Source organism: Macrobrachium nipponense, chromosome 4 (assembly GCF_015104395.2).
Source record: "Macrobrachium nipponense isolate FS-2020 chromosome 4, ASM1510439v2, whole genome shotgun sequence".
Taxonomy (NCBI): domain Eukaryota; kingdom Metazoa; phylum Arthropoda; class Malacostraca; order Decapoda; family Palaemonidae; genus Macrobrachium; species Macrobrachium nipponense.
Genome location: NC_061100.1, coordinates 118,716,843 through 118,730,012, shown reverse-complemented (window position 1 = coordinate 118,730,012; position 13,170 = coordinate 118,716,843). Strand labels below are relative to the sequence as shown.

Below are 13,170 nucleotides of genomic sequence, written 5' to 3'. Positions count from 1 at the left end.
CATTGGATTATAACATTTTCTTATTTCAAAAACTAATTACATACATGAGGCATAATCATGAATAGAAGCCTATTTTTTTTATATTATTTCGCTATATTGAATATTCATTCTCCTTTAAAATTTGACTTACATATATGGTTTATTACTATGGAAAAAATATACTATTCCCGTCAACAGCAGAATCAGCCTCCTTAAGTTTTCGATTAATTTATGATATCCACACCCCCAACCCGGCCCCCCCATTTTTTTAAAACCTATTATTATCATCTCTGGATACTAACTGCCCAAGAAAAGGCTCATTCTTATTATATGTTTCAATGAAATATTCAAGACATTCAGGAATGGCGCTGCCACTTGTAACCTTCAATATACTCAATTATTATTCCATTAGAAAAATCGCAAAATTATAAATATATATTAATCTAACATCGCCATCGATTATTTAGAAAATAAATGATATATCATTAATCTGTGTAAACACTTTTAGATTCAATAAAGTTCAGCACTTTCTGGTTCAGACTGGAACACACTTCATCCGAGGACGGAAAGAGACCTGGGCAAAGAAGGTGGCCTCCCGACACCTACATCGAGGCGCGCCTGCGCAGGCAGGTTGTCAACACCTTCAGTTTTCTCTACACAAGTCGACTGTGCGGACAGACGGCGCAGGCATACCTGAAATTTAGTGACGGCCTTAAGAACAGGACAACTCATCAAAAACCTCTAATCTCATTTTACTTTTTAACGTGAAATTAACTAGTTAATGTTTAATTCAGTTTATATATATATATATATATATATATATATATATATATATATATATATATATATACACACACACACACCCCTAATTTCAAGATATGCCTTATTCATCAGTGCATTCTTGTGCTAATAATTACGTATGTACATACATACGCAAACACATACTCACACACGCATATATATATATATATATATATATATATATATAGTGTGTGTGTGTGTATATATATATATATATATATATATATATATATATATATATGTGTGTGTGTGTGTGTGTGTGTGTGTGTGTGTGTGTGTGTGTATGTATGTTAAGAGTATAGATAAGTGTACATGTAGAAGTACATTATTCAGGGCGAGGTTTTAACTCAGGATCTCCCGCCTAATCCCGTAGAAGTCGAGAGGAACTTTTCTCCCACCAGAGTTTCGTCTCGTACTTCGACTTCCACACCTGAAGACAGAGTCGTCGCCGAAACTCTGCAAAAATGGTTCCTCTTTTATCTCCACAAGTTAAACTGATAACGACGTGACAGCGACAAGCTGCGGACGTGTCGTTTTATTCGCCTGTCCCGCCTTCCCTGAGCGATGCTATCTTGTTAGGTTAATAGCCCGCTGGGAATGAGGACTATACGTGATGAAAATGATAATGGCGGCTGAGAATAACATTGACCTACGACTATTATTATATTCGTTTTTAACCAGAGAGAGAGAGAGAGCTAACTTTCATACCTAGGTCCTTGTTTAATACGACACTAAAGAGAAATTAACACCAGCCTTCCTCACGTACTACACGTTACACATCGCATTGCTTCTATAACGTCGTAACTCTAATTAGGACAACTATGATTAATGAAACAATTACGACAAGTCTCATTAACAAGACGAGAGTCAGGGTCTGCGCAATTACTTTGTAATGCGATTTGTGCTCGCAGAACGGAAAGGAGACTTGTATATTTGAAGTACTGGCCATGTATTTTAAATGAACATTGCAGTCATAAATACTTACACTACTACTGCTACGACCACAACAAACGGTCATGATTATAATTAAAATTTTAATTTAATTATTAATGATTTTATCATGATCTTATTCGTAAGGCCTACACATTCAATACAGTTACGAATAAATCTGTAACAGGTAGGGAATAATATTATCCAGATTGCAGTTTAAATGGAGAGAAATAAATTGTTCTAATTATTGAAACTTTTTTTTTTTTTTTTTGAGAGAGAGAGAGAGAATTCAATCTGATATAAGTGGGGAACTACGAAGAAATGGAGCTGAAGTAAGTATTTTGCCTTGTTATTTAAGTTCAGTAAAATAATAAAATACCCGAAATCCTAAATAAATAATTTAATGTAATTACGAAAGACTTCAACGATTGTGGGAAACTCTGAAATGTTTCAAGATATAACGCCCTCACGAAAATGGAACAAAACAGTCAATGCAATATTGAATAATTCCGGGTATAAAAATTTCCTATTCTCACTGCAAGATGATCTGAATGATCTGATACGCACAGTAGCTTTTAGATCTACGGATAAACTGTGGATCCTCGAAGTTCTTATAAAAACCGACAGAAAACTGTACCGTAATAAGCATGTACATTCCCTCAATTTAAACACGTAAGACACATCTCGTCCTGTTACGGGTAAAAGCGACTACAGTAAGTACTTCCCTTCGACTCTCGCGATCGATCTATCTTGATGAGAGCCGTTCATACTTGAATTCCTGCGGTATCTCTATCGATGTTATCGTCCTCCCCTTCATCAGTGTCACGAGAACATTCTACATCATCTTGTATTCGCTGCATCTCTCGTGGAGAGAGAGAGAGAGAGAGTTCGTGGTTCGTATTTCCGGCGCCCTTTAATTTGAATACCACAGCTGGGAAGTTCATTTCAATGAAAGCGTTCGCTATGCATGCATACATACATATATAGCTACTTATACATACCTTATGTGTGTATATCATTACACATACACATTTTATGTATATAATATATATATATATATATATATATATATATATATATATATCATACATACATATATGGACATACATATTTTATGTATAAAGTCTGTAATTTTTCTACTAGCGTGCGCATAAAATGAACGTTTTCATTAAAATGAACTTCCCATCTGAGACATTCAAATAAAAGGGTACCGGAAATACGAAGACCCAAATGGAAAGTAAGTCTACAGTTATAATTTTGTCCACATTTCAGCTGCTAAATCAACGAGTACATAATGTCTTGAGTAGACAGCTTCCACAACTTTAGTCACTTCACATTCCTTCTAAAGCTCATCAAGATTCCACGTCTACTCTTATTTTCCCCTCCCCGTAAGGTGGGGGGAGGGAGTGCCCTCAGTGCACCTCCTGCTGTGCAATGGAGGCATTATTTAAGGTTCTTTTCAGCATCCCTTCGGTCCCTAGCAGCAACCCGCTTTCACTCCTTTAACTGTATCTCCATTCATATTCTCTTCCTTCCATCTTACTGTCCACCCTCTCGTAACAATTGATCAATTACTCATTTATTGATGAAAATGTTTACCGTAATGTACAATTAAATAGGCTATAATATATAAGTGTTATATTAATTTTTCGACATAACCAACCCCTCTCAAAAGGAACCATCATTTCACTTTTGGTATCTTTTTAGCATTTCTTCACAGTTATTTTTACTTGTCTCATCCTTTACCTTACTGCTGCCCCTATAAAATGGAAGATATACATTTCAACACCTTCGAACTTCCTTCTGTCATTCACATCAAGAATCCGCACTTCACTTCTATAAGGGAGAGTTAGTTCAACAATTTCATCGTACAGATTAACCTTGGTTTCTCCTCCAGTCTCTTCAATCACCTCTTGAGAGTTTCCATGATGTATTGATTCTACAAATAAAGTCTTCTCTCTTCATACCATCATCATGTACATACTTCCTTAACTACTGTTTCCTCTTTCCATATAAACAAGCATTGATCCATTTCCATGAAAAACCCGCATCACAGTTTGTCAACTTACTCTTGCTTAAAACCACCACTTGCAACTTTCAACCTCTCAAGGTCATTCACTCATCCCTGTGGCTTCATGTCACTAATACCAAATAATGCTGCTTAGTCTGTAGGTAAACATCAGCTCCCCAAAACTTTGTTGACAATCCTATACGTGTCGCAAGACTGTGTCACTTCTGCTGTTTCTTAAACATTTGCATTACTCATATACTATATATAGATATCTATATATATATATATATATATATATATATCTATATATATATATATATATATATATATATATATATATGTTATATATATGGAGTAAATGCAAAATGTTTAAGATATATATATATATATATATATATATATATATATATATTATATATGTGTGTGTGTGTGTGTGTGTGTGTGTGTATTGTAACTTGTGATGGTCAATCTGCCATTTTCCTCTCATACGAGAAAAAGTAAGGGAATTTGAACGAATGCAAGCTTGGCTGCCCTACCCAGAGCCTACCACACACCCACCTATCCTAGACCAGCCTACTCCCCCGAGGCCTCTGACTTTCAGACACCACCGCAAGACAACAGCGCCAACTGGCACCCCCCAAATGGGGAACTGTGATGCGGGTCTAGGCCTAAGACAAAAGGGACCAAGAGTTGGTGACCAAAAGAAAAACCCTCCGAGGAAGTATCCCCGCCCCCACTTTCGAAGGATGAGGGGTAGCTGGTTGAAAGCGTGGGTGACCCTTCTTCACGTACCAAGAGTCCTAATAAGCAGACATTCCAATGTCCATCCTTTCCCAAGAGGCAACTGTCTCTCCCTCAACAAGGTAAGGTGCCTAATGTATGAGAACCTCGTATCCTCACCTATCCTTCCACCTTCCCCATGATAACATCCCACCTTCCCTCCTATCTGTATAGAAAGAAATCCTATCCACCAAACCTTTGTTCCTCTCTCTCCTGGTCCTACCCTCGACTCCCCTTTCCCTGAGTGTTAACCTCCATCTGATAATGTCTAAGCATTAACCAATATCTGAATATAGCTATCAGACTTCATTGCTACATTCACTAGTATGAATAATCTGCATAAGTCTAATAGTGCAGTGTAATTGAATGGCTAAGTGGATTAGGGAATCCATGCATATTAGCTAGTGTTTGATTATCGAAAATTTCCCTTCCAGGGGACAAGAGCATTTTTGATTAAAACTTCCATGTATGGTTAAGAACCATAGTAAACCTCCACTCCACTCCAGAGAAGCCCCTTGCAGCTTCAAGCTTTAGCGGTTAAGCAGCGGTTAAACTGATTTTATTTATAGATATTATATCCGTTGTGCTCCCTTTTGTTATTACATTTATACAAGTAATTTTAAATATATTTAAAGCCAGTACTTAGTGTCTCTATGCTGGCTAGCTACCTCCAAACTTCCTTCTTTTTATATATATCAATCATAGGTATGCATTTGCCAGCTTAAAAGAACAGGGAGGCAAAAAAGACTTTGTATCGTATTCGTAAAACAATGGTATATATAATATTATATATATATATATAATATCAATATATATAATATAATATATAATATACTATATATAGTCTTATAGGCCAAAAAAAAAAATAACCCAACCAAGTGTCTATGTGTGTAATTCTCGGTAAATCCATAATGTTATAGCTTTGAATTCGAAAACTGTGCATACGGTTACTGCTTACTACATGAAAATTATCAGTTACAATAAAAACGAATAATAAAAAGAGTAATCGAAAAACGTTATGATCATTGTAGCCCAATCAATGGGGAATTATTAATCCGTAAAAGCTGTCTTGAGATATATCATCAAACTATATAAAAGGTAGCCGAGTAAGAATATAAACACCTTAACCGTGCCAGACAGTTTGGAGCTGAACAACAACACCAACAATAACAACAATAATAATGAAGCGACCAAAGACGAATCATCTCCCAGACAATCAAACCCTCATAACAAAGGGATCAGCAGACAGGAGATAATGGAAAGCGTGATTAAACTGTTCCTGCATTACTGCGCTTCATCTCTCTGTATAATAAATGAAATAATGAATATCGACTGAGGGTATCCAAACATTACTTCTCGTGAATTTATGGAGAAGCAGATGTCTTGAGAATTCATAATCAATGTTAATTAGTGTTCGAAACAAGGCCACCGTCCACAAACTTCATTCAGTCTTTTTTTCTGTAGAGCACAAGCAGGGATCTATCAAACCGGACCATAAAGGCTAAAACCCCGTTAACATTGTTTATACGACCAAATGACGGGAATTGGACAATATTTCATGAGACATGCACAAGATAATTCATTACATCATGAAATGGTGTGATGAGTGATCCAGAAATGCTAAAACCCCTCATTGTCAGCATCAGAAAATCCAAATTTCATAGAAATCTACCCAATTTCAAAGCCACATTGTAAATTATGAGAAATGAATGCAGTGTGTAATACTTCCTCAAGCAGTTGAGCTTCATTCTATTCAAACATCTTCCTTGTTAACTCTCTCTTTAAGCCTAGCACAATCAGATACCCGCTACATCGGGTTCCCCTTAACCAGTCATCCAGCAACGAACGGCTAACCCCCTGACCCACCAAGAAAAATATATTGACTATATCAGGTAGCTTCTTCGCCTTCCAATGCCGGCGGCACAAAAAAAGAAAAAAAATTGTCAAGTAAAAGGAAAAGTAATAATCTGCCTTCACTGGCTCATCAGGCTATTTTATTTGCTTTTTAAGTTTAGCAGTTTCTCTCACTGCTACAAGCATATTCCAGCAAGATGGGACACTGGTGCTACAAGGAAAGAATTTCCGTGAGTTACTAAGCAATTTTGGCTAAATTTCCTCTTGACCTTGTTATTCCTGTGACAAATACTGAACTTGGATAGGACATTTCATTTCATATATTATATGCAATAGCTACATTAATTCTGGTCGATGAAAAAGACGTGGAAATTTAGATCCCAATAGGATGAAAAAGATAGGTAGAGCATGCGAAAACAGTTTCCATTGTGAAAAAACCACCCACTCAACACAGACGAGATAAAATCAGAATGCTTCACATAAAAATAAAAAAAATATGAGAATCATCAAGTAAACTATCGTTTATATAAGTACCGAAAACGGATAATTTCACACGCATTAAGTATAGAGCAAGTGGTGTGCCTAGGTCTCTAGGAAAAAGCCAGTGCTCCAAACAACTAGCCGCTGGTGATCCGTGATTGTTGTTCAAGCTCTTTAAGACAACAATATCGTTCCAGATAAATAAGGAGCAAAAATCTCCCCGCAGTTCGGTGTTTCACGGAGGAATTTCCTGTCTACCTTATAAACATCTCGCAGTCGTGATGAGAAATTAATTGCGACACCGGTGAAAATTGCCACGGCATCTTCCGCGAAGTGACTATCGTACAGCGCACGCAAATTCTCTCTCTCTCTCTCTCTCTCTCTCTCTCTCTCTCTCTCTCTCTCTCTCTCGCGCGCGCGCGCGCGCGCGCGTTGAAAATATAATATAACTTTCTCTTTCTATCTATTTTCATTTATTGGTAATATAACGTAGGCTACTTTTATCTTTCAAAGCAAATTACTTTTTAAAACAAGGCAAACATTAAAGCCTTACATTTTTGTAATTAAACGTTACAAATTCCAAGGACTTTTATAAACCCATCTGTCCCAAAGTGCTCGCCCATCCGTCTACCACAACCTTTTCAAGAATACGGCCGACTCTAAAGAAAAATCTAATCCCTAACTGGGAAACAGAAAGATACCGAACATCATATCATACTGATATAATGCTCATTATATCCTTCTTCTTGAAGTCATAATATATATCTTTAACGATCAAAGGGACCGCCTCACATTTTCCAAGGTGAAGTACAGAGCGTAGAGAGTCGAAAAGGTTAATTAAAAAAAACCTGTAAATTCTTAAAATAAGAAACGATGACATGTTAATGAAGATATCATGTAATTTACGCGAGCAGGTTTTATGGACCTAAAATTTGAACAGCTGAAATACAATAAAATAAAATGCCTAATGAATACTATACATCGTAGGTTACTTAAGAATGCAATTGCATTTAAATGAAAAATACATTTGCTAAACAAGTTAACTCACACACATGCATACATAAATACATTACACACACACACACACACACACACACACACATATAATACATATATATATAGTATTATATATATATATATATATATATATATATATATATATATATAAGTACACACACACATATTTATAATGGTTTGATCTTGGTTACCTGCACAACGGTCGACCCTCGGATTGGTACCCTCTTCAGCTGGTGTCGGGAAATGGGTATGGGTTGGAACCCTGTCCGTATAGAGTTGTTGATGAATAGAAGGCTCTGTCCTACTGGTGGTACTCCCTTTAAAGAGAAAAAAAGCCTGGATAATATCTATCTATGTACTATCTATATTCTATAATATATATATATATATATATATATATATATATATATATATATATATATAATATATTGTAAATAAAGTATACAAAGTAAATTTATTATTTCGGTTTTATGGTAATATGACGTATTCTCTAATACAAATGGTCAATTTATTGGTCCACTAGTCTAAAAATGTTGAGCAGAATAAGAGTTGACTAGACAACCGAGACGAAATATACTTCGTCCGTCTTTCCTAGCGATTTTGCAAAACATTAGAATGTGATTGTTTTTATTCACGTAAGCTAAAGGTTACTCATATAAACAAACTTCATTTCTCACCAATTATCAATAAATAATCTCACGGGGATTGACTGTGTACCCAAAGTAAATTTCGGGTTCGAAGCCGAGTCCATTCTGTGCTCTTCTTTGTTTGGAAGTCTGTCGGCAAATAACGACCTGAGCAACATGAATCAATAAATAATATGAAAGAAGCAAAGAAAAATAGTGCAAATTAATGATGTCCTTTCTTTTATTTTCACCGTTTGTGCTCTTTCTGCGCTTAGAAGAGAACAAACCTGTTCGCAAAATACAGGTGATTTTGCAGTGAATATAAACAATTACTGTTTGATTAAAATGTCAGTGAACAATAAGCGTCATATTTACGAGAATGTCACCGGCAATGCGCTGAAACTTATTGTGAGTCCATTTTTTCTTTGAAGAATACCCAGAACTGATTCAAATTTTTGTGATTATCAAATGACCCTCGTTAGACTTTATTAACTTTTTCGACAGACACTTTTCTTTAATAAGCAAATAAAAATCAAACGAACAAATTTGGAACAGCTCACTTGACAAATTACTAAGTATTTTGTTTATAAGTGGAAGTCTCAACGTCATAGTGCTTATCCGACTTCTTGCCTTTTTTTGGCACAAAGTCTTATTTACGCATTTCGCTTGAAAACTTCGTTTAAATAATTTGTCCATCACTATTTAAGGAAAATTACTTGAAAAAAATCTACGTATCAACATGAAAACTCGACTGTGAGATTTAAACTTTATTACATAGTGAACAGTTAGAGTACTGTAATCCAACTTTTTTGTATAGGTATTTCACAAAGATATAAAATTCTACTTTTCTTAAGTAATTCTGAACAAACATTTACGCACAGTTGACTTGAATTCTTTAGAAACATAAGGCTCTGGAATCTTTCATGGCGTCTAAGGCAATAATAAAAAAAATGGTACTGATATGATCAAAATATGTAGAATGTTACACACCGAGAACCATGGTTTTATCTAAATATTTTTTACTTCTCATATTCTTGATGATGCTGATAACACGTACGGTGCGGTGCGCACACTAGTTATGTCAGTGTTACTGAACGCTAAAAATTAATATAGCTGTCAACGAATAAATATCAGAGCCTAGTGTGCAAAAATTAGAGGCCAGACTTCCATTCGTTCAATAAACTGAATATAATAATAATAATAATAATAATAATAATAATAATAATAATAATAATAATAATAATAATAATAATAATAATAAGACAAAATGGTAATGAAGAACAGTAAGAGAAGGAAAACCAACCTAAGCATGGCATGGATAGACTATAAGAAAGTCTTCGACATGGTACCACACACATGGCTAATAGAATGCCTGAAAATATATGGAGCAGAGGAAAACACCATCAGCTTCCTCAAAAATACAATGCGCATCTGGAATACAATACTTACAAGCTCTGGAATAAGACTAGCAGAGGTTAATATCAGGAGAGGGATCTTCCAGGGCGACTCACTGTCCCCACTACTCTTCGTAGTAACCATGATTCCCATGAGAAAAGTACTGCAGAAGATGGATGCTGGGTACCAACTCAAGAAAAGAGGCAACAGAATTAACCATCTGATGTTCATGGACGACATCAAGCTGTATGGTAAGAGCATCAAGGAAATAGATACCCTAATCCAGGCTGTAAGGATTGTATCTGGGGACATCAGGATGGAGTTTGGAATAGAAAAATGTGCCTGAGTCAAAATACAAAAGGGCAAAGTAACAAGGACTGAAGGGATAAAGCTACCAGATGGGAACAACATCAAACAGGGATAAAGCTACCAGATGGGAACAACATCAAACACATAGATGAGACGGGATACAAATACCTGGGAATAATGGAAGGAGGGGATATAAAACACCAAGAGATGAAGGACACGATCAGGAAAGAATATATGCAGACTCAAGGCGATACTCAAGTCAAAACTCAACGCCGGAAATATGATAAAAGCCATAAACACATGGGCAGTGCCAGTAATCAGATACAGCGCAGGAATAGTGGAATGGACGAAGGCAGAACTTCGCAGCATAGACCAGAAAACGAGGAAACATATGACAATACACAAAGCACTACACCCAAGAGCTAATACGGACAGACTATACATAACACGAAAGGAAGGAGGGAGGGGAATGCTGAGCATAGAGGACTGCGTCAACATCGAGAACAGAGCACTGGGGCAATATATGAAGACCAGTGAAGACGAGTGGCTCAAGAGTGCATGGGAAGAAGGACTGATAAAAGTAGACGAAGACCCAGAAATATACAGAGACAGGAGAAAGACAAGCAGAACAGAGGAATGGCATAACAAACCAATGCACGGACGATACATGAGACAGACTAAAGAACTAGCCAGCATTGATACGTGGCAATGGCTACTGAGGAGAGAGCTCAAGAAGGAAACTGAAGGAATGATAACAGCGGCACAAGATCAGGCCCTAAGAACCAGATATGTCCAAAGAACGATAGATGGAAATAACATCTCTCCCATATGTAGGAAGTGCAATACGAAAAATGAAACCATAAACCCTCCACTGGAGCCTGTGCAAGAAACATCAGCTACCTTGCAGTAGTAAGTGGTACGAACACCAACCTGAAAGAGTGATAGAAAACGATCAGGCAAAGATCCTCTGAGACTATGGTATCAGAACAGATAGGGTGATACGTGCAAATTGACCAGACGTGACGTTGATTGACAAAACCAAGAAGAAAGTATCACTCATTGATGTTGCAATACCATGGGACACCAGAGTTCAAGAGAAAGAAAGGGAAAAAATGGATAAGTATCAAGACCAGAAAATAGAAATAAGAAGGATATGGGATATGACAGTGGAAATTGTACCCATAATCATAGGAACACTAGGCACGATCCCAAGATCCATGAAAAGGAATCTGGAAAAACTAGAGGCTGAAGTAGCTCCAGGACTCATGCAGCAGAATGTGATCCTAGAAACGGCGCACATAGTAAGAAAAGTGATGGACTCCTAAGGAGGCAGGATGCAACCCGGAACCCCACACTATAAATACCACCCACTCGAATTGGAGGACTGATAGACAAAGAAAAAAAAGTTTAAAATAAAGGCAGTTTTCAACGAATTAATTGGCCTTTATTTTCAACAAAACATGTATCAAAGAAGGTCTGCCCCCTGCAAATAATAACAATGATAATAATAATGATAAATTTTACTTTAGATCAAGGCCATATAAATGGAATATACAAAGCAGAGACAATACACACAATGTTGATACACGAGACAGAATGCCACGAACGGGAGTGTTATGTGATAAGATCTGAACACCAAAAAGTTGAATGGGCAATCAAAATGTGTTACCAGAATTAAATTGGATTTTTTGTTTTACGTCTGTAACTGAGGAAAATAATCAAAACGAAGATTTTCTTTAAAGAAAAAAGTATAACGGCACACTTTTTGGAGCAATCGTATACAGAGGACATTTTTGGGTGCAAATAAAATCAGGAAGCAATAGATATTTGGATAACCAACCGTAAAATTTATCATATTGAAAAAAACTATCAAAATTATATCTATATATAAATGTAAGAAGATTTAGAGTACTATTACTTTTAATACCTTTCGATATGCTATAAGGTATAAGCTTCATTTGGTGTTAGTTATACGCTATTATTTTCATTCTACTACTTTTTTTTTTTATCTCAGATTTTGTTGAAACTGGTAGGTAGGTAGGTATCTTGAAGGTTAGTGATTATTTCCCGGTCAAAGGTTAGTTCAAATAACATCATTAACATCAGTGTCCTTGCTCCCTTATGTTTAGTTTTGATAAAACTCGGTAAATACGTACCTTGTTGTTGGTGATTATTTTCTCTAAGTATTTTAGACATTTAACCTCTCGAGGGCATTTTTTAACTTAAGGACAAAATTTTATTTTTCTTTGATTCCGATAAAACTTTGAAAAGAGTTTCACCAATAATAGAACGAAAACTATGAAGCATGTAGCACTAATTCCATCCTCTCATAAGATAAAAGAAGCCTTTCGATAATTAAATAATTGGCTGGAAGCATTTAATAATCTATTCACAAAAGTTGTGAAAAATATAGTATTGGAATAACCGGAGTGAAATGATAAGGGTTCTTTGCCACAGAGGTAGCCTATAGAAACTCCGAATGGGGAAAAAGGAATATAATCAGATGTTTAACAAAGAAGATGGTTTCAAACTAATTAGGGATAACTGCATTAGTCTGAAAAATAAATGGAAAGGTGACAATTATAATATAATCTCTCAGACAATCTATGGAGGAAAGAATGAATGAGTGATTAAAGGTTATCTGGCGTCATAACTGCAAGTACAATAAATTGCAATTTCATGGATATGAAGAAATAATTAAGTGTAATCAATCCACATGAAGGCAAGCCTGAAAAGTCTATGAATGGAGTGTGGTCTTTGACAAACACAAGTAGTTTAAATATATTTGGGATCTCCTCTCCAACTGCCATCAGTAAAAAAGAACAGAAAAAATATATTTTGGGGCAACCAAACGCTGAATGTGAGATGGCCTGGGTAAACCAAGTATAACCAGAGCACAACCCATGACCGAATGTCGTCCGGACATTTGGCGAGACAAGTAAAAGACAGCTTGAATGATTCCAGCGAACATAGGCCGGAAGAACCTAC

General features: G+C 36.1%; 1 long non-coding RNA gene across 3 annotated transcripts in view; it reads right to left on the bottom strand.

Moving 5' to 3' along the window:
- Positions 1-215: 215 nt before the first annotated feature.
- LOC135211096 (uncharacterized) overlaps positions 216-13,170 on the bottom strand; it is a 666,357-nt gene continuing 653,402 nt past the window's right edge. For all 3 annotated transcript variants that reach the window (XR_010313618.1, XR_010313620.1, XR_010313619.1), the window contains 2 exons: positions 8,044-8,169; positions 216-672 (listed from right to left, as the gene is read on the bottom strand). This is a non-coding gene — a long non-coding RNA (uncharacterized LOC135211096). The remainder of the gene's footprint in view (positions 673-8,043; positions 8,170-13,170) is intronic.